Source organism: Hyperolius riggenbachi, chromosome 11, assembly GCF_040937935.1.
Source record: "Hyperolius riggenbachi isolate aHypRig1 chromosome 11, aHypRig1.pri, whole genome shotgun sequence".
Taxonomy (NCBI): Eukaryota; Metazoa; Chordata; class Amphibia; order Anura; family Hyperoliidae; genus Hyperolius; species Hyperolius riggenbachi.
In genome coordinates, this window is record NC_090656.1 from 22,602,020 (window position 1) to 22,627,881 (window position 25,862).

The 25,862-nt window shown below is 44.7% G+C and overlaps 1 long non-coding RNA gene across 2 annotated transcripts in view; it reads left to right on the top strand.

The window, feature by feature from the left end:
• Positions 1 to 25,862, top strand: part of LOC137538712 (uncharacterized) — a 921,113-nt gene that overhangs the window by 341,348 nt on the left and 553,903 nt on the right. For both annotated transcript variants that reach the window (XR_011024864.1, XR_011024865.1), the window contains exon 3: positions 15,317 to 15,364. This is a non-coding gene — a long non-coding RNA (uncharacterized lncRNA). The remainder of the gene's footprint in view (positions 1 to 15,316; positions 15,365 to 25,862) is intronic.

Consider the following 25,862-nt stretch of genomic DNA (forward strand, 5'->3'; position numbering starts at 1 on the left):
TATATTATCCCTTCTAGAGCCATCCATCACTCCCCTCCGCTGCGACGGGCAGGCCAGAACTTTGGGGTGGCGATGTTGAAAGCAGTCATAAATCCCCCCCTGCGTAAAAATGTTGCCTTGTAAATCCTCGTTTACCAATTTGATTAATTTGCCCAGCCTGCTGAAAGTCAGCAATATTTCGTAAATTTAAAACGATCGATTCTGGAATAAACTGATAATGGACCATAAGTGATGTGACCCGGACTGCATCATTTTGCAAAGAAAATGGATTCCTGTCTTCGCGATATGGGCGGAAACAGAGGCAACTGGATACTGCCTATGGCAACAAATCCGCTATCGTCCGGCTTACGGGTCTCAGAGGGGAGCAGGGTTGTTTCTTGACCAGGCAGCAAGTAGAAGGAGGGTGCGGGCAGAAGGACATAATCGATAGGGAGCTGGTGACTCGTGGTGCAGCCAAATAGAAGAAGAAAGAAGACTACCAGCGCTATCATCTTCCTTGACTCCTCTGGGCTGCCTGCGTCAGACGTCAAGTCATCATCACGTCACCACCGCGTGATGACACCTGATGTCCTGTAGCGGTACTGCAGGCTGTCAGTGCGCGGTGCCCATGGAGGAGTCGGCTTTCCAGGCTCTCTTCCCCTGTGTGTTTTCTTGGTCCTTGCTTCCTCCTGGATGCTGGTCACTAGTAAGTAGGCAGCTCTACTTGTGACCTGCGGCTGTGTGACTGTCCCTAAAGAGTAAGATGCCAGTCCAGGTAGGTCGGTGGAAGGGGGCGCCATTTTTACACCCTCGCCCTGAGTGCCATTTAGCCTAGAAACTACCCTGGAAGGGAGCACAGAATTAGCATATAGAAAAAGGAGGGGGTGGGAAAACAAATGTAGGGAGCCCTCCTGCAAATCTGTACACAAGTCCTGCCCGATGTACATCTCAGACCTGATCAGCAGATACACACCTGCCCGCCCACTTCACTCCTCCAGCGACCTCCTCCTAACCACCCTACGCATCTCAGACTCCCATGCACAACTACAGGACTTCACTAGAGCTGCCCCCATCCTGTGGAGCTCTCTCCCACTGTCCATCAGGCTTGCCTTCAATACCTTCAAACAAGCTCTCAAAACTGACCTCTTTAAAGGGAACCAGAGAGGAATGGAGCCTGGAAATAGAAAGAGCTTTTATATATACCTGGGGCTTCTTCTAGCCCCAGAAGCCTGGATCGCTCCCACACCGCCATCCTCCGCTTCCTGGAACCGCCGGTACCGGGCCCGTCACTTCCGGCGGACGCGGCCAATTGTCCACATCACAGGGGCTCCCTCCATACCCGTACGCATGCGGCTGCGCAGTAGGTAAGTCTTACGCGTCCTGCATGTGTGGAAGCGTATTTTAGCAGTACGCTTCCACACACGTGAGTGCCACTTCCAGATTGGCCTGCTGCCAGACGAGGATTACCGCTTACTAACGTGGTAATCCTTACCGCCAATACGCAGCGACGGATCTAGACTTTTCGCTGCCTGAGACAAACTTGTGAGTATATGGTACAACAAAGCAAGCCGGGCAACTGTAACCTTGATCCGCTTCCTTGTTTATTTTGTCTTCATGCCAAACATGATACATGCATACATACAGTCTTGGTTGTGTCAAACCTGGTGCAGGTATCGGCGCTGAGGTGTGTCAGGGTGTGGGTGACCAGGGTGAGGGGACTGCACAACGCCGTTTCGCGCCTGACTGGCGCGAAACGGCGTTGTGCAGTCCCCTCACCCTGGTCACCCACACCAGGTTTGACACAACCAAGACTGTATATATGCATGTATCATGTTTGGCATGAAGACAAAATAAACAAGGAAGCGGATCAAGGTTACAGTTGCCCGGCTTGCTTTGTTGTACCATATGCATTTGGACTTTTTTCTAAGTGATTGTACCGGTTGCACGTCCCTTTGCTTTTATGTATCCGTTGCCACATAGAGCGTTGAGGTGAGGATTTTTGCTTTTTTAAAAGGATTCATGCAGGCTGCTTTTCTGTCCCCCCTCAAGAAACAGTACTGAGTGCCGAGTGGTGTGTGTTGCTGCAGTGTACTAAAACTTGTGAGTATGCCTCTCCCCGATTTGGAATGATCGCACAGCACCCAACAATTTACTCTATTTAATGTTCTCACATGACTGCTGTGCAAGTCAAATGAAACACTGCTCTCCTGCTTCCCCCCTCCTCAGGGCTGTATTTGTACTCTTTACTGCCATAGGCCACTGTCACCAGCCACCCTGCTTCAGTATAGAAGTTAGATGACCCCTCCCCACCTTCCCTCTAGTATAGGTAGCTAGATGGCCCCTCCCCCTTTTCCTCCAGTATAAGTAGCTAGATGACCCCTCCCCCTTTTCCTCCAGTATAGGTAGCCAGATAACTGCCTTAATCCCTCCTTTTCCTACTTCCCCCCCCTTTCAGCATAGGTAGCCAGCTCACCTTCACACCACAGCAGCCATCAGTGTCACTCAATTCCCGCTCATCTCCAGTGCAGAAGCTTCCTCTTGACCTCTTCCTTTCTGTCTCCAACGCTTCTCAAGTCTATAGCCGCTTGCCACAATGCAAGCGTGCACAAAGAGCAAGATGGCTGCTGCACAGGTGGCTAGCAGCAGAGTACCGCAGTCAGGCGCTCACCTGATCTCCCTGCATTTGCAAGCTTGCAAATGCTGCACCAGTTTAGACTGCTGCTTTGGTGCCCTTGCTCCTGTGGTGCCCTAGGCCATGGCCTAGATGGCCTTGGCCTATATCTGGCCCTTCCCCTCCTCACTCACTGTCAGACTCCCCACACAGCACAACAAGCTGCTTTTCCCCAATGATCCTCTCCTGCCTCCCCCTCCTCACTCACTGGCAGACTCCTCACACAGCACAACAAGCTGCTTTTCCCCAATGATGACCTCTTCACCTCACTCTCCTCTCGCTTCTCCTCCTACTCTGGCTGCATGCTGTCAGTGTAAACACAGTACAAACATGCTGCCCCTGTAATCTCTGCCGCATGATGCAAGTGTTTCACTTTGCTTCATGAGAGAACCGGCCCTGCCAGTACGCAGTTTGAAACCGGCCTAAGGCTATTGCTACTACACCTCTTGTTTATGTTTGTATGTCAGTATGTCAACAACTAGAGCATGTAGCGCTCTCTCTCTCTCTCTCTCTCTCTCTATCTATATATATATATATATATATATATATATATATATATATATATATATATATACTGTATATATACTGCATAAACAGTGTGTACACTTGGTATTTATTTACGTGTTTTTCTTCTGCGGATTCACATTGACCCCCAGGCACCATCGCGCTCTATAAGTACCTATGTTTTTTTTTTACTACAAAGCTTGTATCTGAGTTATGAACATTTCCCCTTTGGACATAATATAATGTTCCTGATGATTTGTTGGACAATATCCAGTTATCATGAGGCGGCTTCTAATCCAGATAAGGTCAGGGCCCGAATCCTGATTACCTTTCCCCCCTTGAGCCAAAAAAAAACATTGATTTGTTCACATAGTCAGCCTTGTTGTCGCGGCCTTCCCTGAAACATGACATGTTGGCGCAACGGAGGCTAAAAAAAAATGACAATCCAATAAATTTAAACCTGGTGTTAGGATTGACATCTAATCCTACCACAGTCATAGTCTAATGTCCTACCACATTAGTGTTATATATTTTATATAGTACTGACATCTTCTGCAGCACTTTACAGAGTACATAGTAATGTCACTGACTGCCCTCAGAGGAGGTCACAATCTAATCCTACCACAGTCATAGTCTAATGTCCTACCACAATATTGTTATGTATTTTATATAGTTCTGACTAGTTCTCACATCTTCTGCAGCACTTTACACAGTACATAGTCATGTCACTGACTACCCTCCGAGCTCAGAGGAACTCACAATCTAATCCTAACAGTTTTATACTAGGTACACACCATACAATTTTGTGTTAGATACATGGTTTGATAGATAATTTCTGACATGTCCGATCTTGTTTTCAATCGCTTTTTCTGATCGATTTCTCATAGAAGTGAGTGGAAATAGATAAGAAAAGATAGGTGAATTGAATCAGAAATCGATCAGAAAATCGAATCGGAAATCCATTAGATAACAATAACAATAACAATAATATTTATATAGCGCTTTTCTCCCTGGGGACTCAAAGCGCTGCGACCCTGCATTATGCAGTCTCAAAGGCTCGGGAAAAGAGGTGAGTTTTTAGCCTTTTTTTAAAGCTGTCCAGAGAAGTAGCCTCTCGTACTGATTGTGGAAGTGAGTTCCATAGAGTAGGGGCTGCATAGGAAAAGGCCCGAGCACCAAATGTTAAGTGTATCCTGGGAATAACCAGCTTCATCTTGTTGGCAGAGCGGAGGGTGCGTGAAGGGGCATAAAGTTCCAATAGATCCGCTATGTATTTGGGTCCCATGTGGTGTAGAGCCTTGAATGTCAGCAGGCAGATCTTAAAATTGATTCTCCATTTTACTGGCAACCAGTGAAGAGTTTGCAGTACTGGGGTGATGTGTGAGCTGCGGGGGGCATTGGCTAGGAGTCTGGCTGCAGCATTCTGTACTAGCTGTAAGGGGCGCAGAGCCTTATCTGTAGATCCGATGAACAGGGCGTTGCAGTAGTCTAGGCGGGAGGATACAAATGCATGAACCAGGGCAGGTAGGTCTTCAGCTGGGATAAGGTGTTTGATTTTCGCTATATTTCTTAGATGGAAGAAGGAAGACTTGACGACAGCTGATACCTGCTGTCTGAGTTTTAGATTTCCATCCAGGATCACCCCAAGGTTTCGCACAGAGTCTTTATACTGTACAGTATCTCCCCCAATTGCTAGTTTGAGGTGGTGAGCGTTTTGAACTTTATCCATCATGTGTGGACCACCTACCACCAACACCTCTGTTTTGTCAGAGTTCAGCCTCAGCCAGCTGGTGTTCATCCAATTTTGTAAATCCACTAGACACGCATTTATGGATGCTGATGGGTCTTGGGTGCCAGGCTTGAAGGACAGATACAGTTGTGTGTCATCTGCATAACAATGGTATCCTAGGCCATAGTTCTGGATTATGTTGCCCAGTGGGAGCATGTAGGCTGCAAAGAGTAATGGTGATAGTACAGAACCCTGTGGAACTCCATAGGCAAGTGGCACTGGATTAGAGTAGTGTGTGCCCAGACATACTTGCTGTGTCCTGCCAGATAGGAAGGTCTGAAACCATCTAAGAACAGTACCCCTTAGGCCACAGTAATTCTTCAGTCGCTGGATAAGAATTTCATGATCCACAGTATCAAATGCTGCTGACAAGTCAAGAAGAATCAGAACTGAGCAATCACCCTTGTCCCTTGCAGTAAGTAGATCATTCATTACTCGGACTAATGCTGTTTCAGTGCTGTGCCTTTTCCTGAATCCTGACTGAAAAGTATCAAAGATGTTGTTATCTGTAAGCCTGGCTTCTAGCTGGTTGGCGACTGCTTTCTCGATAACTTTTGATAGGAATGGTAAGTTCGCCACAGGTCTGTAGTTGGTTACAGAATCAGGATCTAGTGATGGTTTCTTCAGGAGGGGTTTTATGATTGCTTTCTTTAGTTCTTCTGGGAAAAGACCACTTTGCAAGGAGCACTGAGTGATTTTGTGAAGTGCTGGCCCGATCAGCTCTGGGCACTGCATTAAGGATCCAGTTGGGCCAGGATCCAGGTCGCAGGTAGTGGGGCGGAGACTTTGAATGAGAATTCCAAAATCTTCTACACTCAGAGTGTCAAAGACTTGCCATGGTGGTACGGTAGTAGGCAGATGCAAAGTCCAGTGGTCAATTTATGTAGTTGGTGTAATGCTGGCACGGATGGTAGACACCTTGTTTGTGAAGAAGGCAGAGAATTCTTCACACCTTTCCCTAGAGAATGTGGTTGGGGCTTTTAGGCAGGAAGGATTGCAGAGTGATTCCACTGTGTGGAAGAGTTGAGCAGCTCTGTTGTTGGCTGTAGATATTTTGTGCGAGATAAAGTCTGATTTTTTTCTTGGTTATTGCTTGTTGGTATTGTCTGAGGTGTTGAACTAGGCTAGATTTGTGCTCCTCAGACCCTGATTTACGCCACTGTCTTTCTAGTCTGCGCCCTTTCTTTTTTAGATCCATGATGGTTTTGTCAAACCAATTAGCTTTCTGCTTTTTGGTTGCTGATTTGGTGCGCCATGGGGCAATACTGTCAAGTGTTTCATATATCGTGGTGTTGTACTGGGTTACTAGAGTGTTTGGGTCCATTTGACTGTGGAGCAGATTTGTAAAATCCAGGTTGGCAGTTATCCTCTCCGGTGTTAATTTACTCAGGGGACGGGTTTTGATTGTTTCTTTAGGGAGCTGCTTGATAGGGTGATGTTCAATAGTAAACTGTATTATGTGATGGTCTGACCACACCACTGGGGTTACTGTTATGTTACTAATGTCCATTCCAAGGTGGAACAGTAAGTCTAGCGTATGCCCTCCTCTGTGGGTAGCTGATTTTACAACTTGTGTGAAGCCTAGTCCACCCATGAGATTTATTAGTTCATTTGCATCTTGTGATTGAGTGTTATCAGCCCGGACGTTGAAGTCACCAAGGATGATCCATCTCGGATAAGACAGTCAGCATGGCCAGAAGTTCTGGGAATTCCTGAAGGAAAGGGTCAGCATCTCCGGGGGGACGATAAACCACTAAAATTTTGAAGCCTTTACCAGCTGAGATCTGGGCACCTATACATTCAAAGGACTTTGTTGAGCCAACATTCAGGGCTCTGAGCTGCAGAGTTGTTTTGCCACAAATTGCTACACCCCCTCCTCTGCGGTCTCGTCTTCCCTCACTTAGGACTGAGTAATTGTATGGGATGGTTGCTTCCAATGTGGGGCCCGCATTGGCATCAATCCAGGTTTCTGTGATGCATGAAAAATCGCATGTCTGAATAAGGTCCGCAATAATGGCTGTCTTATTGTTTATAGAGCGGGCATTGCAGAGCAATGCAGTGACTGCATGGGGCTTAGCAATGGCGACTGGGTTCACTGCCGGGGTGTTACTGCATCTCTGACTAGGGACATGGTAACTTCTGCTACTTTCAGCCTCTGATTTCCAGTAAACATCACTGGAGATCGCTGGAAAGTTCTTTCCCTTGAATGGACCTGGGTCCCTGAAGTTGGACTGAGTCTGAGTGTGGCACTTTTTATGGGGCTGGCCGCCTTTTTTACCTCTGTGCGTTTTATTTAAAATCCCTAGAGATTGCAGCAAATTAGCTTGTTTTTTCCCAATTTGGAAAATCGACCAAAAAAACGCATTGGGCTTGATTCACAAAGCGGTGCAAACTGTTAGCACGCTGGTGAAAAGCCCTTTATCACGCCTAAACTCAGTTTAGGAGTGATAAAAACAAACTTGCGCAAACTTTTGTGCGCATAAAGTTTTGCGCGCGTAAAGTTTTATGCACCCATTAAACCATATGCAACTTTCTGCACGCACCAGACTTTGCGCGCGTAAATCTTTGCTCGCAAAACTTTGCGTGCGAGTTTTATTCCTGAAAACGGTGCTAACCTACTAGTGCAAAGGTTATCACGCCCAAACTACTTTAGGCGTGCTAAGTAGGTTAGCACCGCTTTGTGAATCAAGCCCATTGTGTGTACTCAGCAATTGTCTAATGTCATACTATTATTATGTATTTATATAGCCATGACATCTTTTGCAGCACTGTACAGAGCAGTGCTGGGCGTAATGGAAAAAACTACGCTTACGGATCATTACGCGTAATGTTACGCTATTACGCATTACGGAATTATGCTTATGGCGTAGGCATTCATTTACGGTACATGTCTGTAATTACGCATAGCCCTTACGCAATTACGCGTAAGAATACCGTAATTCAGGTTGTTACGTTATTGGCTTACGCGTAAATTCCTACTAGCAATTAATGCGTAAGGTCATGCTGCCAAGCGGAAAAGTTGACGCATGGATCAATGTTAGGTAGCCGCCGACTTTAAGGGTTAATAGCAAAGCCCCCTTAATTGCTAAGAGCCTCAAATTTGGAGAATCTATTAAGGAGATCAGAAGGAATAAGAGGGAAAAAATTTTTTTCAAAAAGACCTTATAGTTTTTGAGAAAATCGATGTTAAAGTTTCAAAGGAAAAATATATACATTTAAAAACCCGCCGACTTTAACGGTTAATAGCAAAGCCTGCTTAAAATTTAGGAACACCAAATTCACAGGGTATATTAAGGGGATCAGTGGGAATAAGAGGAAATTTTTTTTTTCAAAAAGACCTTATAGTTTTTGAGAAAATCGAGTTTTAAGTTTCAAGGGCAAAAATGTCTTTTAAATGCGGAAAATGTCAGTTTTTTTTGCACAGGTAACAATAGTGTTTTATTTTCATAGATTCCCCCAAGTGGGAAGAGTTTTACTTACTTCGTTCTGAGTGTGGGAAATATTTTAAAAAAAACGACGTGGGGTCCCCCCTCCCAGACAGTGGCGGCTCCAGCTTCAGATTTTTGGGGGGGCTCAAAGGGGGCACGAGGGCTAGCAGGCCGGGCTTGGGGGGGGGGGGGGGGGGATTTGCGGCGCGCGACGCGCCGCGGCGAAGGATTGGGCGTGGTCATGATGTCATGTGGGCGGGACTAACTGTAATGTAGTTGTACCAGCTAACGTAGTTACATGGAAAAAAAATGAAGTAAACGCACATAATGACAGGTAGCCTTTCACCAGTAAATGCACATAAGAATCAGCTTTTCAGCAGTTAATGCACGTAATGACAGACTGCGTTTCTGCAGTAAATGCACATAAGAGCCTGCTTTTCACCAGTTAATGCATGTAATGACAGACAGTTTCCCCATTAAATGCACATAAGAGACAGCTTTTCACCAGTTAATTCACATAATGACAGACTGCGTTTCTGCAGTAAATGCACATAAGGGACAACTTTTCACCAGTTCATGCACATAATGACAGACAGCATTTCCCCAGTAAATGCACATAAGAGACAGCTTTTCACCAGTTAATGCACGACAGACAGCCTTTCACCAGTTAATGCCCATAAGAGACAGCCTTTCACCAGTTAATGCCCATAAGAGACAGCTTTTCACCGGTAAATGCACATAAGAGACAGCTTTTCACCAGCTAACGCACGTAATGACAGACAGCCTTTCACCAGTAAATGCACATAAGTGACAGCGTTACCCCAGTATAAGTGACAGCGTTATCCCAGTATAAGTGACAGCGTTACCCCAGTAAATGCACATAAGTGACAGCTTTACCCCAGTATAAGTGACAGCGTTACCCCAGTAAATGTACATAAGTGACAGCGTTACCCCAGTATAAGTGACAGCGTTACACCAGTAAATGCACATAAGTGACAGCGTTACCCCAGTATAAGTGACAGCGTTACCCCAGTAAATGCACATAAGTGACAGCTTTACCCCAGTATAAGTGACAGCGTTACCCCAGTAAATGTACATAAGTGACAGCGTTACCCCAGTATAAGTGACAGCGTTACACCAGTAAATGCACATAAGTGACAGCGTTACCCCAGTATAAGTGACAGCGTTACCCCAGTATAAGTGACAGCGTTACCCCAGTAAATGCACATAAGTGACAGCGTTACCCCAGTATAAGTGACAGCGTTACCCCAGTAAATGCACATAAGTGACAGCTTTACCCCAGTATAAGTGACAGCGTTACCCCAGTAAATGTACATAAGTGACAGCGTTACCCCAGTATAAGTGACAGCGTTACACCAGTAAATGCACATAAGTGACAGCGTTACCCCAGTATAAGTGACAGCGTTACCCCAGTATAAGTGACAGCGTTACCCCAGTATAAGTGACAGCGTTACCCCAGTATAAGTGACAGCGTTACCCCAGTATAAGTGACAGCGTTACCCCAGTATAAGTGACAGCGTTACCCCAGTAAATGCACATAAGTGACAGCGTTACCCCAGTATAAGTGACAGCGTTACCCCAGTAAATGCACATAAGTGACAGCGTTACCCCAGTATAAGTGACAGTGTTACCCCAGTAAATGTACATAAGTGACAGCGTTACCCCAGTATAAGTGACAGCGTTACCCCAGTAAATGCACATAAGTGACAGCGTTACCCCAGTATAAGTGACAGCGTTACCCCAGTAAATGTACATAAGTGACAGCGTTACCCCAGTATAAGTGACAGCGTTACCCCAGTATAAGTGACAGCGTTACCCCAGTAAATGCACATAAGTGACAGCGTTACCCCAGTATAAGTGACAGCATTACCCCAGTAAATGCACATAAGTGACAGCGTTACCCCAGTAAATGCACATAATGTTATACCTGGTCAGGAGGGTGGGGGACTATTTGCAGAGGCTGGGGAGGGGGGCCCCATCATGCCCTCACCTCAGTGGACCCCCCTCCTTTTATGCGCGGCGCCGAGCGGGAGATACAGCTAGCTATAGTCTCCGGGAGTCCGGGCTGCAGCAGACACTAGAGCTTCAGCCGACTGGTCCACTTCTGTCTCCTCCTCAGCAATACCGCTCTGCACGCACTGAATCAGGAAGTAGTGCGAGCGGTATTGCTGAGAAGGAGACAGGAGTGGACCAGGCGGCTGAAGCTCTAGTGTCTGCTGCAGCCCGGACTCCCGGAGACTATAGCTAGCTGTATCTCCCGCTCGGCGCCGCGCATAAAAGGACCCCTCTTTTTATCATTCCCTGAGGTGAGGGAATGATAAGTCTCTCGCCCCACGCTAGAGCCGGTGTTGGAACACCGGCCCTTGATTCAGGGGGGGCTTTCTGAGGGGCTTACAGTTTCTCAGCTGGGGCTTCAGCCCCGGCAAGCCCCAGTGTAGCGCCGCCACTGCTCCCAGACCTCTTTAACCCCTTGTCCCCCATGCAAACTGGGATAGCCAGAATGCGGAGCACCGGCCGCATGGGGCTCCGCACCCTGAGTATACCAGCCCGCATGGTCCATGGATTGGGGGGTCTCGGAAGGGGAGGGGCAGCCAAGCTTTCCCCTCCCCCTCCGAGCCCTTGTCCAATCCAAGGACAAGGGGCTCTTCTCCACCTCCGATGGGAGGTGGAGGCCGCGATTTCCTGGGGGGGGGGTTCATGGTGGCATCTGGGAGTCCCCTTTAAAAAGGGGTCCCCCAGATGCCCACCCCCCCTCCCAGGAGAAATGAGTATTGAGGTACTTGTACCCCTTACCCATTTCCTTTAAGAGTTAAAAGTAAATAAACACACAAACACATAGAAAAAGTATTTTGATTGAACAAAAAACATAACCACGAAAAAAGTCATTTAATATTCTTAATTAACCATTAATACTTACCTGTCCCTTTAAAAGCCAGTTCCCACGCAATATCCTCGGAAATATACTAATCAGTTACAATGTAACAAAGTTGTTACAATGTAACAACTTTGTTACTTTGTAACTCCACCGCACCCGACGTCACTCGCCGCTCACCCGCCGGCCGCCGCATACACGCTAAGTCCCCGCCGGCTCCCGCCGTCCACTCCGCTCACACCTGTCACCCATATACATGCTGGCACCCATGGGTGCCAGCATGTATATAGGTGACATGTGGGAGAGGTGGGGAGGGCAGCGGAGCCGGCGGGACTTAGCGTCCTTCACCCGACAGAGCTCTGAGCTATATAGCTCAGAGCTCTCTAAAGCATCTTTGTATTTGGGCTCCAAGGAGCCCCATTGGTCCTTAGCAGACCAATGCATACACGCTAAGTCCCCGCCGGCTCCGCTGCCCTCCCCGCCTCTCCCACATGTCAACTATATACATGCTGGCACCCATGGGTGCCAGCATATATATAGTTGACATGTGGGAGAGGCGGGGAGGGCAGCGGAGCCGGCGGGGACTTAGCGTGTATGCATTGGTCTGCTAAGGACCAATGGGGCTCCTTGGAGCCCAAATACAAAGATGCTTTAGAGAGCTCTGAGCTATATAGCTCAGAGCTCTGTCGGGTGAAGGACGCTAAGTCCCGCCGGCTCCGCGGCCCTTAGCAGACCAATGCATACACGCTAAGTCCCCGCCGGCTCCGCTGCCCTCCCCGCCTCTCCCACATGTCAACTATATACATGCTGGCACCCATGGGTGCCAGCATGTATATGGGTGACAGGTGTGGGCGGAGTGGACGGCGGGAGCCGGCGGGGACTTAGCGTGTATGCGGCGGCCGGCGGGTAAGCGGCGAGTGATGTCGGGTGCGGTGGAGTTACAAAGTAACAAAGTTGTTACATTGTAACAACTTTGTTACATTGTAACTGATTAGTATATTTCCGAGGATATTGCGTGGGAACTGGCTTTTAAAGGGACAGGTAAGTATTAATGGTTAATTAAGAATATTAAAGGACTTTTTTCGTGGTTATGTTTTTTGTTCAATTAAAATACTTTTTCTATGTGTTTGTGTGTTTATTTACTTTTAACTCTTAAAGGAAATGGGTAAGGGGTACAAGTACCTCAATACTCATTTCCATGGACCATGCGGGCTGGTATAGTCAGAGTGCGGAGCCCCACGCGGCCGGTGCTCCGCATTCTGGCTATCCCAGTCTGCATGGGGGACAAGGGGTTAAAGAGGTCTGGGAGGGGGGACCCCACGTCGTTTTTTTTAAATATTTCCCACACTCAGAACGAAGTAAGTAAAACTCTTCCCACTTGGGGGAATCTATGAAAATAAAACACTATTGTTACCTGTGCAAAAAAAAACGGACATTTTCCGCATTTAAAAGACATTTTTGCCCTTGAAACTTAAAAATCGATTTTCTCAAAAACTATAAGGTCTTTTTGAAAAAAATGTTTTTCCTCTTATTCCCACTGATCCCCTTAATATACCATGTGAATTTGGTGTTCCTAAATTTTAAGCAGGCTTTGCTATTAACCGTTAAAGTCGGCGGGTTTTTAAATGTATATATTTTTCCTTTGAAACTTTAACATCGATTTTCTCAAAAACTATAAGGTCTTTTTAAAAAAAAAAATTCCCTCTTATTCCTTCTGATCTCCTTAATATATTCTCCAAATTTGAGGCTCTTAGCAATTAAGGGGGCTTTGCTATTAACCCTTAAACTCGGCGGCTTTTTTATATTATACGGGAGCGTAATATTACGCGATTACGGCAGACTGTGTAATTTCAATGGGAGTTTACTGTCTTACGCGTAATTTGTTACGCGTAATAACGTAACCTACGGTCTACGCGTAATTAATTACGCGTAATACCGTAACCTTACACGTAACGCTTACGGTGCATTTGTAGTGAATTACGATGCGTAATTACGCTAATGCGTAATTTCGGCCCAGCACTGGTACAGAGTATATAGTCATGTCACTGACTGTCCTCAGAGGAGCTCACAATCTAATCCTACCATAGTCATAGTCTAATGTCCTACCATATTATTATTATGTATTTATATAGCCATGACATCTTTTGCAGCACTGTACAGAGTATATAGTCATGTCACTGACTGTCCTCAGAGGAGCTCACAATCTAATCCTACCATAGTCATAGTATAATGTCCTACCATATTATTATTATGTATTTATATAGCACGGACATCTTCTACAGAAAATTACAGAGTATATAGTCATGTCACTGACTGTCCTCAGAGGAGTTCACAATCTAATCCTACCATAGTCATAGTCTAATGTCCTACCATATTAATATTATGTATTTATATACTGTAGCACTGACATCTTCTGCAGCACTTTACAGAGTACATAGTCATGTCACTGACTGTCCTCAGAGGAGCTCACAATCTAATCCTACCATAGCCATAATCTAATGTCCTACTATATTTTTATATATTCAAATAGCACTGACATCTTCTGCAGCACTTTACAGATACATAGTCATGTCACTGACTGTCCTTAGGGGAGCTCACACTCTAATCCTACCACAGTCGTAGTCTGTCCTACCACATTATTATCATGTATTTCTAAATACAATTTCTCAGCGCTAAACAGTCTCTATTGCATTAAAAAATTTGCAACATCACAGTCACCACTCAGTAGCTTGAATCCTATTCTCTTGCACAAGTCCCAGTTTTTAGATCTCCTCTTCAAAGACTGCTTCCCTCCGCATCCATGTAAAAACAACATAAAACACAGGCAACAGCGCTAGTGTGTTATCTTTTTACTTTGATCACCCGTCACCAGAACACCTTGTATGGTAACTCCTAGGTATCAGTGTGGTGTCCAGTGTGTCTGCCACACACACCTTCACCAGCACACACTTTGATCACACAGCTCTTCACAACATCAGTTGGCTGACCATATAATAGACCAGCTTCAGCGCATTAGATTATATCCACTGTTATAAGTCGCCCTGTGCCGCAGCAACACATCAACATCTATGAAAACTTGGAAAGGATTGCATATATAACATCTTGCATAACATCTTTTATTTTGCAGCACAGTAGTAAGTGCTTTGTATATTAAAACCACCTGGCCACTCTGACATAGCTTCCCAGCATCGCCTCACAAGCTCCGCCCAGCTGGTGCTGATGACACAGAATATTTATATCAGGCTTTTCTACAGGCAGTAGCAGTGTTAGGGAGTCTTGCCCAAGGTCTCCTACTAAATAGGTGCAGGCTAAGGGCTTGATTCACAAAACGGTGCTAACTGTTCGCACGGCTTTTCGCGCGTTTTAGCGTGTTTTCGCATGGAAAAATTCGCGTTCGCCCGTTACCACATTTTTTGCACGTTAACAATCGCGTTCATGCAAAAATGCGAATTTATCAAGCAAACATGACCGTTAACGTGCAAAAAATTTGCTTTAACGAAAAACGTTATCACGCGAAATTTCGCGCAAAGCACTTTTCACAGCGTGCTAACAGTTAGCACCGTTTTGTGAATCAAGCCCTTACTGAACCAGCGGGTGTGATTATTGCCCTTTTGTATGACCCAATGTCAGCCAGAATATAGCTGTCACACAAACGGCCTCACATCTGACAGTAGAATATTTTGGGATACAGAGAGGTTCATGGTCAACTCAATGATTCAAAGGTGCTAAGGTCCTGTGGCTGCAACAGAAGCCCAAACCACCACTCCTCCACCACCATGCTCCACAGTTGGTATGAAGGGTTTGTCCAGATATGCAGCGTGGGGATTTACAACAAATGTGGTACTGTACATTATGGCCAAACATCTTGGTCTTGTCTGTCGAGAGGACATTGTTCTAGAAGTCCTAAGCCATTCTGCCACATGCTAAAGAGGTGGCCCGCCTCCGTTAACCCTTCCAACCAAGCCATACTTTTTGAGACTTCATTCAAATGCCTTTGTCATGAACTTAAATATGTTCATACTAACTTTTATCTTTTTTCCAATTTGTTTCAGAATTGCACTGTCTGACTGAATTTGAATTTGCTTGGATGTCCTGCCAAGGTAAGTTTGACTATTCTGCACAGTTTCCAATTGTTGATATTCTTTCCCGCTGTAGAATGATGGACTTTCAAATTGCTTTATTTGGCCTTGTAACCATCCAAAATGGATGGGCTGCAACACTTGCTTTTCTTGGATTATTGCTGATGCCTTTCCTCCTTGGCATTGTGTTAACACACACTTGAATGCTCCAGACAAGCAACCCACCAAAGCTTCTGCTTTTATACAGGTAGTCACACTTACATCCCTTTAACAATAAGAGCAAATTGCAATCGCAACGCAATTGCGATCCCACTGCAAAGCGATTGCGATTTTAGCATACAATGTTTTTGCATTTTATAACTTTTTATTTTTGTTGGGCACAATTGCAAACAGAGAAAAAATTAGCAGGGTCATCGATTGCCTTTTGGGAAAATCAGAATGCATTCTCCATTCCTATTATACGGGTGCTAAACTTTTGAGTGGCAAATCGCAAGCATACCGAAAATTGGATCAGAATGCTGTTCATTCGGACAGACCTTTACTAATGAATAAATTAATCAAGTGCATTTGATTGGCAGCACCTGACTGCTACCTGCCTTCCTAAAGGGAACCTTAAAGTAAACCATCATGGCCTTGATTCATCAAGACTTATCGAATTGGTTAACGACAGTTCAGTAAAATACCAAATTCGTTACGTTGATTTCAGGATTCATCAAAGTTATCTACAGCTGTTAGCGAGCATTCAGTAATAATTCGGTAATCATTCGGTAGTGATGTGTTAAAACGGCAGAAAGTGCAATTCATGAAAATGAAAGTGGGCGTGGTTTAGCGTTACATTTAGGACTAGTTATCTCCTTCACTGCTCTGTCGTTATTCCTGTCAGATCATTGCTGACAGAGAAGATGGAGCCATTTGAAGTGGTCATGTATCAGCTGAGAGTGATTCAAAGGCGCAGAAGGGCAAGAATAAGGTCTAGAAGCATATCAATTTGCAAGAGAATAGATGTATTTGCTATACCAGGACATCTGCATTTCTCTTGAATCATCCTGTAAGAGAACACAGGCAGTAATTTGCTAGCTGCACTACATTTTTTCAGAAAAGGCTCCTATCAAGGCGCAGCTGGTGAAATTGTGGGATTGTCCCGAGCCACTTCCAGAATCCTGGTCCAGGTGTTAAGCCCTATTCAGAATGTTGCTACGTAGTGTTCAAAGGACTGCCTTTTACCCACAATTCCGTGGGAATCTTATGGCCTTGTGTTAAATTACCGCTGTAAAATGGAAATATCGACACGTTACCGAATGGCTACCGAATTGTAATTCACGCCGAATGCGGAAAAACCTTGATGAATACAACTAGAAATCGATAAACTTCGAATTCGGTAATTTAACAAAGTGTAAAAAGTTATCGCAAAGACAATAATGAATTGAGTCCTATATCTCCCCCACCATTCAAAGCATATATATATATATATATATATATATATATATATATATATATATATATATATATATATATATATATATATAGAAGTGATCATTACCACTAGTACTGTGATTGAGGGTGAGCCCCTTGGGGCCCCTCTGGCCCAGGGACCCCAGTGCGGTCGCAACCTCTGCATCGCCAATTGCTGCGCCACTGGTGCTTATATAATAATATGAAATGCAGTGTAAATGATATAATATAGAATGGTACAACAATCACAAAGTAATATAAGAGAGAGAGAGACTATATAGCGTAGAGACTATATAATGTAATATCATTTTTATTCTATATGCCATAACACAAAACCACAATATAGGAGTACAGTACAACATGCGACAATGTAATAAAGCATGCATTATTTTATGTTACTCTCTTACATGATGACTACGAGGGATAGAAAGAGTATTCATGTGCCTCTGATATATTATCTGATGATATCACATTTTCATGATACATGAATGTGACATTAAGACCCTAGATTTTATCATTTGCTATATTTTACCGTGATTTCGTATTATATATCTATCCCATTATTATTAATACAATGTTTTCTCCGGACTGCGGCAGGCATAGTCCTGATAACGCTGTCCTGTGTAATGATGCACCATTCTAACCATTCATCAAAGAAGTCAATCGGATAACTCATTTTGGCCATATTCTTTATCGCTGGACATGTCGGTCAGTAAAGGAAAAAAAATGCATTAAAATGGCCCTGGATCAATACCAGGCACTTGGGAACAGCTTTACAAGAGGAGATTGCACTTAATGACAGTAACAGCTCACTCTTAAGCAGCCATAGGTTTTGTAATACAATCATGATGAATGAGAAAGGGGTGTGTTGCATGGAGACACCCATCCGGGAGATATTCCGGTCAAAAAAGTAAATTTCTAAGCAAAATATTGCGATCTATCCCAGGAGTGGACCTGTCGACCTAAAAGGTTGGAGGAGAGATGGTCCAGTCTGCCCCAAGCCCTTATTTGAAGAAATATGGCTTTAGACACCATCTTTTCTGCAATTTCCATCCTGGAAAAATGAGTTCAGTATTAGATTCTGTTGTGTTGTGTCTCTAGTGGTAGTGGTCAGAATTTTATTTAAACCTTTTGGGGCCAGACGGTTCTGGCCCCTTAACCCCCTCAGCGGTAATTACGAATTCAGCTCGGGGTGAAAATAACATGCCAGGAGTGGTGTCCCCGAGCTGAACTCGTGGTAGCCGCCTGGAGGTTACTGCAAAGTACTGTATAGCGCGCAGCAGGCGTTTTACACTCACCTCCCGGGGATCCTGCCATTGGCCGCTATTCATCTTCCTCTCCTTCGAGGCTCTGATTCCCCTGGTGAGATCGTCATCTGTCGTCAAGACAACAGCCTGAAATCTCACTATAGGGTTACAGCGCCACCCGGAGGATGGAGGGAAAACTGCAGCGCTGGATCCCAGGGAGGAGAGTAAATGCAGTGGCTGCTGCAGATCTCCCTAGCAGCGTGATTTTTTTCCAGGTTTTAGGGGCTGAATGCATGCAAAAAAATTGCACCCTAAAATCTGGAAAGAATCACAACGCCAAGAGGGTTAAAAGATACACAACAGCATAATAACCTTTAAGCAAAAAACATTGCTTTGTCACAGCTGATACAAATCCTAAAATAAATCTGCACTGTTTCTACTTCCTGATTCATGGAAGCAGACATATTGTTAACATCCTGTGCTTTCAAATAAGCTTATCTGCCATGGCAGTCATGTGACACAGGGGAGAGATCAGATTACAACTTGTGATTAGACACAAATAAGGGGGAATTAGACAGGCTAAACTCTCTGAATACATACAGGGTGCATTTCTCTATGTTTTCCTTCTATCCTTTGCAAGACTTCATGTCCACTTTAAGGACCATAGCCATCCTTTCCCTATTATGCACTGTGATTACTGTAATTGGCTCACAGTAATCACAGTCTCCAGTAAGGCCACATCTGGAATATGGAATTCAGTTCTGGGCACCACATTACAGGAAAGATATTGCAGTTTTAGAGCAAGTGCAGAGACGAGCAACAAAATTGATGCGTGGGATGGAAGATCTCACTTACCAAGAAAGGTTAGATAAACTGGGTTTATTTAGTCTAGAGAAAAGACGCCTTAGAGGGGATCTAATTAATATGTATAAATACATCTGAGGGCAATATAATAGCTTGGCGGATGAGCTTTTTGTCCCTAGGCCTTCTCAAAGGACTAGAGGACATGATCTGCGCATGGAGGAAAACCGTCTCAGCCATTTATTTAGGAAAGGGTTCTTTACAGTAAGAGTGATTAAGATGTGGAATGCATTGCCACAGGAAGTAGTTATGGCAAATTCTATATTTTCATTTAAAGGGGGCTTAGATGCTTTCCTTGCGTTGAAAGACATCCAGGGCTACAATTACTAGGTAATGCCCAGTGATGTTGATCCAGGGATTTTATCTGATTGCCAGCTGGAGTCGGGAAGGAATTTTTTCCCTTTTGGGACTAATTGGACCATGCCTTGTAAGGGTTTTTGCCTTCCTCTGGATCAACAGGGATATGTGAGGGAGCAGGCTGGTGTTGTACTTTGTTCTCTGGTTGAACTCGATGGACATATTTATTTTTTTAACCCAAATAACTATTTAACTATGTAACTTATTAACCTCCTGAGCGTTACGTGCTCAGGAGGTTTTGTTACTTCTTGCCCGATAGTTAAATAATTGTTCCATATGACTAGCTAGCACTAGCCTAGCTAGTAGAAATGTCCAGCCGCCTCCGATTCCCGCCGCTCCCCCGTTTATACATTACCCCCCGTGGATCCAGCGATCGGCGCAGCCTCCCCGGACAGCTCCGGTCTTTACTATGGGGAGGATCGCAGATGACGTCGCTGACGTCATGCGCAAACCCGATCCTCCCCATAGAGAGACCGAAGCTGTGCAGGGAGGCTGCGCAATCGCTGGATCCACGGGGGGTAATGTATAAACGGGAGGATCGCAGGGGAGCGGCGGGCGCCCAAACTTTTACTAGTGCTAGCTGTAGGGTTTACAGTAATATGGAACAATTATTTATTTATGGGGGACTCCCGGGGCCATAGAGAAGTATGCCCGACACAGTGTCGGTGTTGGGCATTCCGCTAAGGAGGTTAATCATGGGGTCAGGAGCCAATGAAATTCACTGTGACGGCAGAGTGAGCAGGTGCAGCGATGGAACAGCGGCAAAAACTGATATTCAGTAGCAGGAGTAATTTGAGAGCTGGATTACGCCAAAAGTAGAACATTTGGCAATGTTACTGATATTCTACTATTGCTTCCACCTAACCTACACCCTGCCTACTGCTGCTATCCTGACTCAGCCACTGCCTAGCAGCCGAACTCCTTCGTTGCTAAATCACAAATCACTACTGCTGCTAATCGGCAATCACCATTGCTACCACCGCTAACCAGAGGGTGGCTACATAGTAGCCGATCTCCGGCGCTGGATTTACTGCCACTGCCGTTAACTGTAGTGACTGGAGTTGGGGTATACTATGTCTGCACTCCTGTTCCACTGTAACTCCTTGGCCTGCCAGATGTCAGCAATCGGGATCCTCAGCAGCGTTAGTAATCACCGCAGGTTCCTATGAAGAACTGGGTCATCACTGCTGGACCTTCACCTCCCTCTGCCCCTCCCTCGATGTCTCCTTAGGGATGACAGATGATTGCCAAGTGCAACTGGTGGTGCCGTAATATGGCAGCCTCGGCTTTTGACTTTTGGACATTACACCCCCCCCCCCCCACACACACATCCTTCCAGAACCTGTATGAGCCAAAACCAATTCTGGGTACAACCCCCTGTTTGTACTTGGCAAAATGAATGGTTATTTATTTAGGGGAGTCTAAATTAACAGGAGCACTATGCACCCAATTTAACTTTTTCGGCATGCATGAAAAAAGGGTGCAGTGAAAAAAGGCCCCGACTGGATAACGAAATGGCGTGGGTGGAAATCTGATAACGATAAACATCATTGTCAAACTTGGTTAACGATAAATACCGTTGTAATACCAGACGGGAAATAATTACGAATAGATATTAACGTTAAAAATTGTTACATAATTCAACAAAACAGCTTAACCCAACCCTACTCTCACACAGAACCCTCCCCTGGTGGTGCCTAACCCCCCCAGTGGTGCCTAACCCTAACCACCCCCCAGTGGGCCTAACCCCCCCCCCCCCGGTTGTCCCTAACCACCCCCCCCCCGGTTGTCCCTAACCACCCCCCTGGTGTTGCCTAATACTAACTGCCACACGTGTGGTGCCTTACCCTAACCACCCCCCTGGTGGAGCCTAACCCTAACCACTCCCCCTGGTGGTGCCTAACCCTAACCACCCCCCTGGTGGTGCCTAACCCTAACCACCCCCTGGTGGTGCCTAACCCTAACCACTCCCCCTGGTGGTGCCTAACCCTAACCACTCCCCCTGGTGGTGCCTAACCCTAACCACCCCCCTGGTGGTGCCTAACCCTAACCACCCCCTGGTGGTGCCTAACCCTAACCACTCTCCCTGATGGTGCCTAACCCTAACCACTCCCCCTGGTGGTGCCTAACCCTAACCACTTCCTCTACAGAAACACCCTTTTACACATAGAAACGGTAATATCTTTGATAATGTAAAATCTGTACATACAAACAAAATAATATGACCAAAAATATAACGTTGCAAGCTTCTAAAACGATAACATCCTTCAAAAACTATAATGTTCTAATGTTGTTAACAATGTTTATGACGGCGCCCTTTTTTCGCTGTATTAACGATAATTGCATTAAACTCTATGGCGGCGCCCTTTTCGTCCACCTTCAGCCGACGCCCTTTTTTCCTGCTACCCTTTTCCAGCCTATACTAACCTCTGACGATGCAGAGAGCATTATGCAGTAACCCATGACATCATCGCCTTCAGCCGGAGCTGTCCACCCGGCCAAAATGGACGTCCTGCGGCTCCTGCCAGATCCTCATTACCGCTCTTCAAAAGTTGTGCTGCAAGAGACGAGCAAATGGAATTGTAAAAATGGACGGGGAAAAAAAATGAGGGCGTAATTAAGCTTTATTTAATTTTCTGTATCTTTCCTCTCTTTAAGTAATGGCTTTTCTGTAGCGCAGAAGTCCTTGCTGTGAATTTAATGAAGGTCTCTGGGAATGGGCAGGCGGCTTGTTATAAAGGGCCGCCGAGGAAGCCTTTTTACAGGTTGCTCCCCGGAATGACTCCGGCTCTTTTAATGCTAAATAAGTAAAGTTTAATGGCATAACTGCAGATGAATTCAAAAGTTAAAATTACATTAAAAAATGACCTCTATCTATTTTATGTTGATCGTTAAGCGTGAATATTTCTCGCTGGAGATTTGTCATATTAAGGAGAATTGAAATCGCTTATATCAATTAACTATATTATATCTACAGTAATCTCTTCCCCGATTACTGAAATACGTTTGATACTTAGCGAAGCGGCATAAATCACGCCCAAACGACGCTTGTAAAAAAAGCAAACAGGCCAGACAGGGATTGCGGTATTTTGCTCCCCCCTCCCCCCCTTCCTTCCCGCCCCCCTCTTTTATAATTAGTTACATCTAGTTGAAATAGTAATTACAAAGCCACAGATCCAATAGAATGGTAATAATAAAACAGAGCAATTTAAATTTATCGATAGAGGCAGAAGACGTTCGGTAAGTTGAGCGCGGCGCTTTCGATCAGATAATTGAGAGTATGCTCCAGTCAAAATTGAAGATTAGGCTTTAGAATGTATTTACGGGATACGGTCTTTCTGTCTGGCGTTTTGGTTATTCATTTGCCATATGTATTATAGTAGGTTCTCCGGGTGTCTAAATTGGTCTGCTTGCCAGAGAGCTGGGGATTCTGGGAACGGCAGCGGATGAGCCACGTGGGTGTGTCAGCCAAGCTGACTTCTTGGCGGTAGCATAGTTGCTTGTATACGGTATACAGCGCTGATTGGAGCTTCAGGCCATACAGATCCATACGTCATTTTATTTATGGACTAAGGCTGGATTCACAGTGGGATGTTAAAGTCCCACGTTACAGCAGCCAGTAACGCAGCCTAACTCACAGCACTGTAAAATCAATGTTGCTGTTCACAGTGCACACGTTGCGTTACATAGTAATGCAGCACGTTAAAAACAAAGTGCTGCATGCTGTACGCTATACTGGGCTAAGCCACGTTAGACTGCTTGCACATGCTCAGTAATGTTGGAGGAGGAGGTCTCCCCTCCTCCTCTGCAGCCAGCCACATGGCTAATTAATATTCACTGCACTGCAGAGACTCGTGGTGGGACTGTAGTGTTGTCCAGACCATGAACGAATTGTTCATTTGATCCGGATCTTTTTTATGAGTCGAATCATCCGGATCATCACAATGAAAGATTCGATTCACAGTGGATGTCTGTCTGGAAGAAACAGGAACATACAGAATGTACAGTGCATGAAAAGTACTGTCCTGCTAGTCATTTCACCCAGTCTGCTTCCCTAGTAAAATGATTCAAATGATTCGGTTCAAAGATCCGGATCTTTTCAATGATCCGATTCAAATGATCCGAATCCTTAAAAAGATCCGGACTTCCTATCACTAACCTGGAGCGGCTGCTTTGAGAGCCGCATAACGCGGCTCAATCTGACGTCCAACTTCAACACCACCAGGCGTTACGTTAGGGGCACGTTATGCGACCATAACGTCCCCTAAAACGCAACGTCTTGGTGGGAAAGTAGCCTAAAGCTACGAACATTTATTTATATAGGACATAGCATATCCAAAGAAATAAATAAGGAGTCTTCAGCTGGACTTTTTTTGTTTAACCATTTATGCCTCCAGGACGTAGTACCTACGTCCAGGAGGCCACGTGCGCGTCCGCGCGCTCCCGCGGCCGATCGAGCGCGTGCACGCGCACTCCCGGCCGCGGATTCGGTAGCCCAGGAATCAATGTATCGGGCTATGGTGTCCGATCACTGATTCCTCTCCCCCGCTGAAAAAACTACAGCTTCTCTCGGAAGCTACGCTTTTTCTGAAGCTATATCCCTCTAAGCGTACATTGTACGCTTAGAGTGACGTCATGTAAACAAACTCAAGATTGCCATCTTGTGGCCAAAAAGTAAAACTACAAGTAAAAGTAAAAAACATTACAATACACAAATATTTCCCCAAATAAAACACTATTTATATCCCACCCTCCCAAAAATGCCCACATAAAATGTTTAATACAAAAAAACAAAAACATTACTATAAAAAAACACATAAATATTTACCTAAGGGTCTAAACTTTTTAAATATCTATGTAAAGATGAAATATTTCTCTCTATTTTTTTTTTATAAGCTTGTAAATAATGATGGATGCAAAACGAAAAAAATGCTCTTTTATTTCCAAATAAAATATTGTCGCGTTACATTGTGATAGGGACATAATTTAAACGGTGAAATAACCGTGACAAATGGGCAAATACAATACGTGGGTTTTAATTATGGAGGCATGTTTTATTTTAAAACTATAATGGCCGAAAACTGACAAATAATGAATGTTTTCATTTTTTTTCTTATTCTTACTGTTAAAATGCATTTACAGTAAGGTAGCTCTTAGCAAAATGTACCTCCCAAAGAAATCCTAATTGGTGGCGGAAAAAACAAGATATAGATCAGTTCATTGTGATAAGTAGTGATAAAGTTATAGGCTAATGAATGGGAGGTGAACATTGCTCGGATGCATAAAGTGAAAACGACTGAAGGCTGAACTGGTTAAGAAGACAATCCATCATTACTGATGGTCACTATGAGTACGTAGCTACTCATAATCGAAATTGAATTAAGATAGCACTGCACGCGGCAGAGGGGGGTTAACTTACCTATGCTGCCGCCCATAGCCGATGCATTCCACTTGCTGTCCACATAATGCCACTACTTCCTCTTTCCGGGTTTGAAAGAGGAAGTTGAACACGAGTCGAACACATCGGCTATGGGCGGCAGCATAGATAAGTTAACCCCCCTCTGCCGCGTGCAGCGCTATCTTAATTCAATTTCGATTATGAGTAGCTACGTACTCATAGCGAACATCAGTAATGATGGATTGTCTTCTTAAAGGGGCACTACAGCGAAAAACTGTAATATTTAAAATATGATAAAACATATACAAATAAGTACATTTTTTCCAGAGTAAAATGAGCCATAAATTACTTTTCTCCTATGTTGCTGTCACTTATAGTAGGCAGTAGAAATCTGACAGAAGCGACAGGTTCTTGACTAGTCCATCTCTTCATAGGAGATTCTCAGCAAGGCTTTTATTCTTTATAAAGATATTCCCGAAAAAGAATTTAAACAATGATGCTGGCCAGCCTCCCTGCTCGCTACACAGCTTTTTGGCAGTTGGACAGAGCAACTGCCATTCACTAAGTGCTTTTCAAAATAAATATATCCATGAGAATCCCCTATAAAGAGATGGACTAGTCCAAAACCTGTCACTTCTGTCAGATTTCTACTACCTACTGTAAGTGACAGCAACATAGGAGAAAAGTAATTTATGGCTCATTCTTCTTCTTATTTGTTTATGTTTGCACATATTTTAAATTTTACATTTTTTCGCTGTAGTGCCCCTTTAAACAAAACAAGTCCAGCTGAAGACTCTGTTAACCCCATTTCGATTATGAGTAGCTAGTTACGTCTTACTTATTGTGAACATCACTAATTATCATCTTCTACGCAGAGTTCCCCAACCCTGTCCTCAAGGCCCACCAACAGTACATGTTTTGCAGAATACCACAAACATTCACAAGTGAGGTAATTAGTGTCTCAGCAGAGCTGATTAACTACCTCTGTGGATTTCCACAAAACATGCACTGTGGGTGGGCCTTCAGGACAGGGTTGGGGAACACTGTATCTACAGAACAACTTCTTCAGTTCAACTAAGATGGTGAGAATTCTTAAAGGGAAGGTCCAAGCAAAAAAAAAAAAAAAATGAGTTTTACTTACCTGGGGCTTCTACCAGCCCCATGCAGCCATCCTGTGCCCTCGTAGTCACTCACTGCTGCTCCA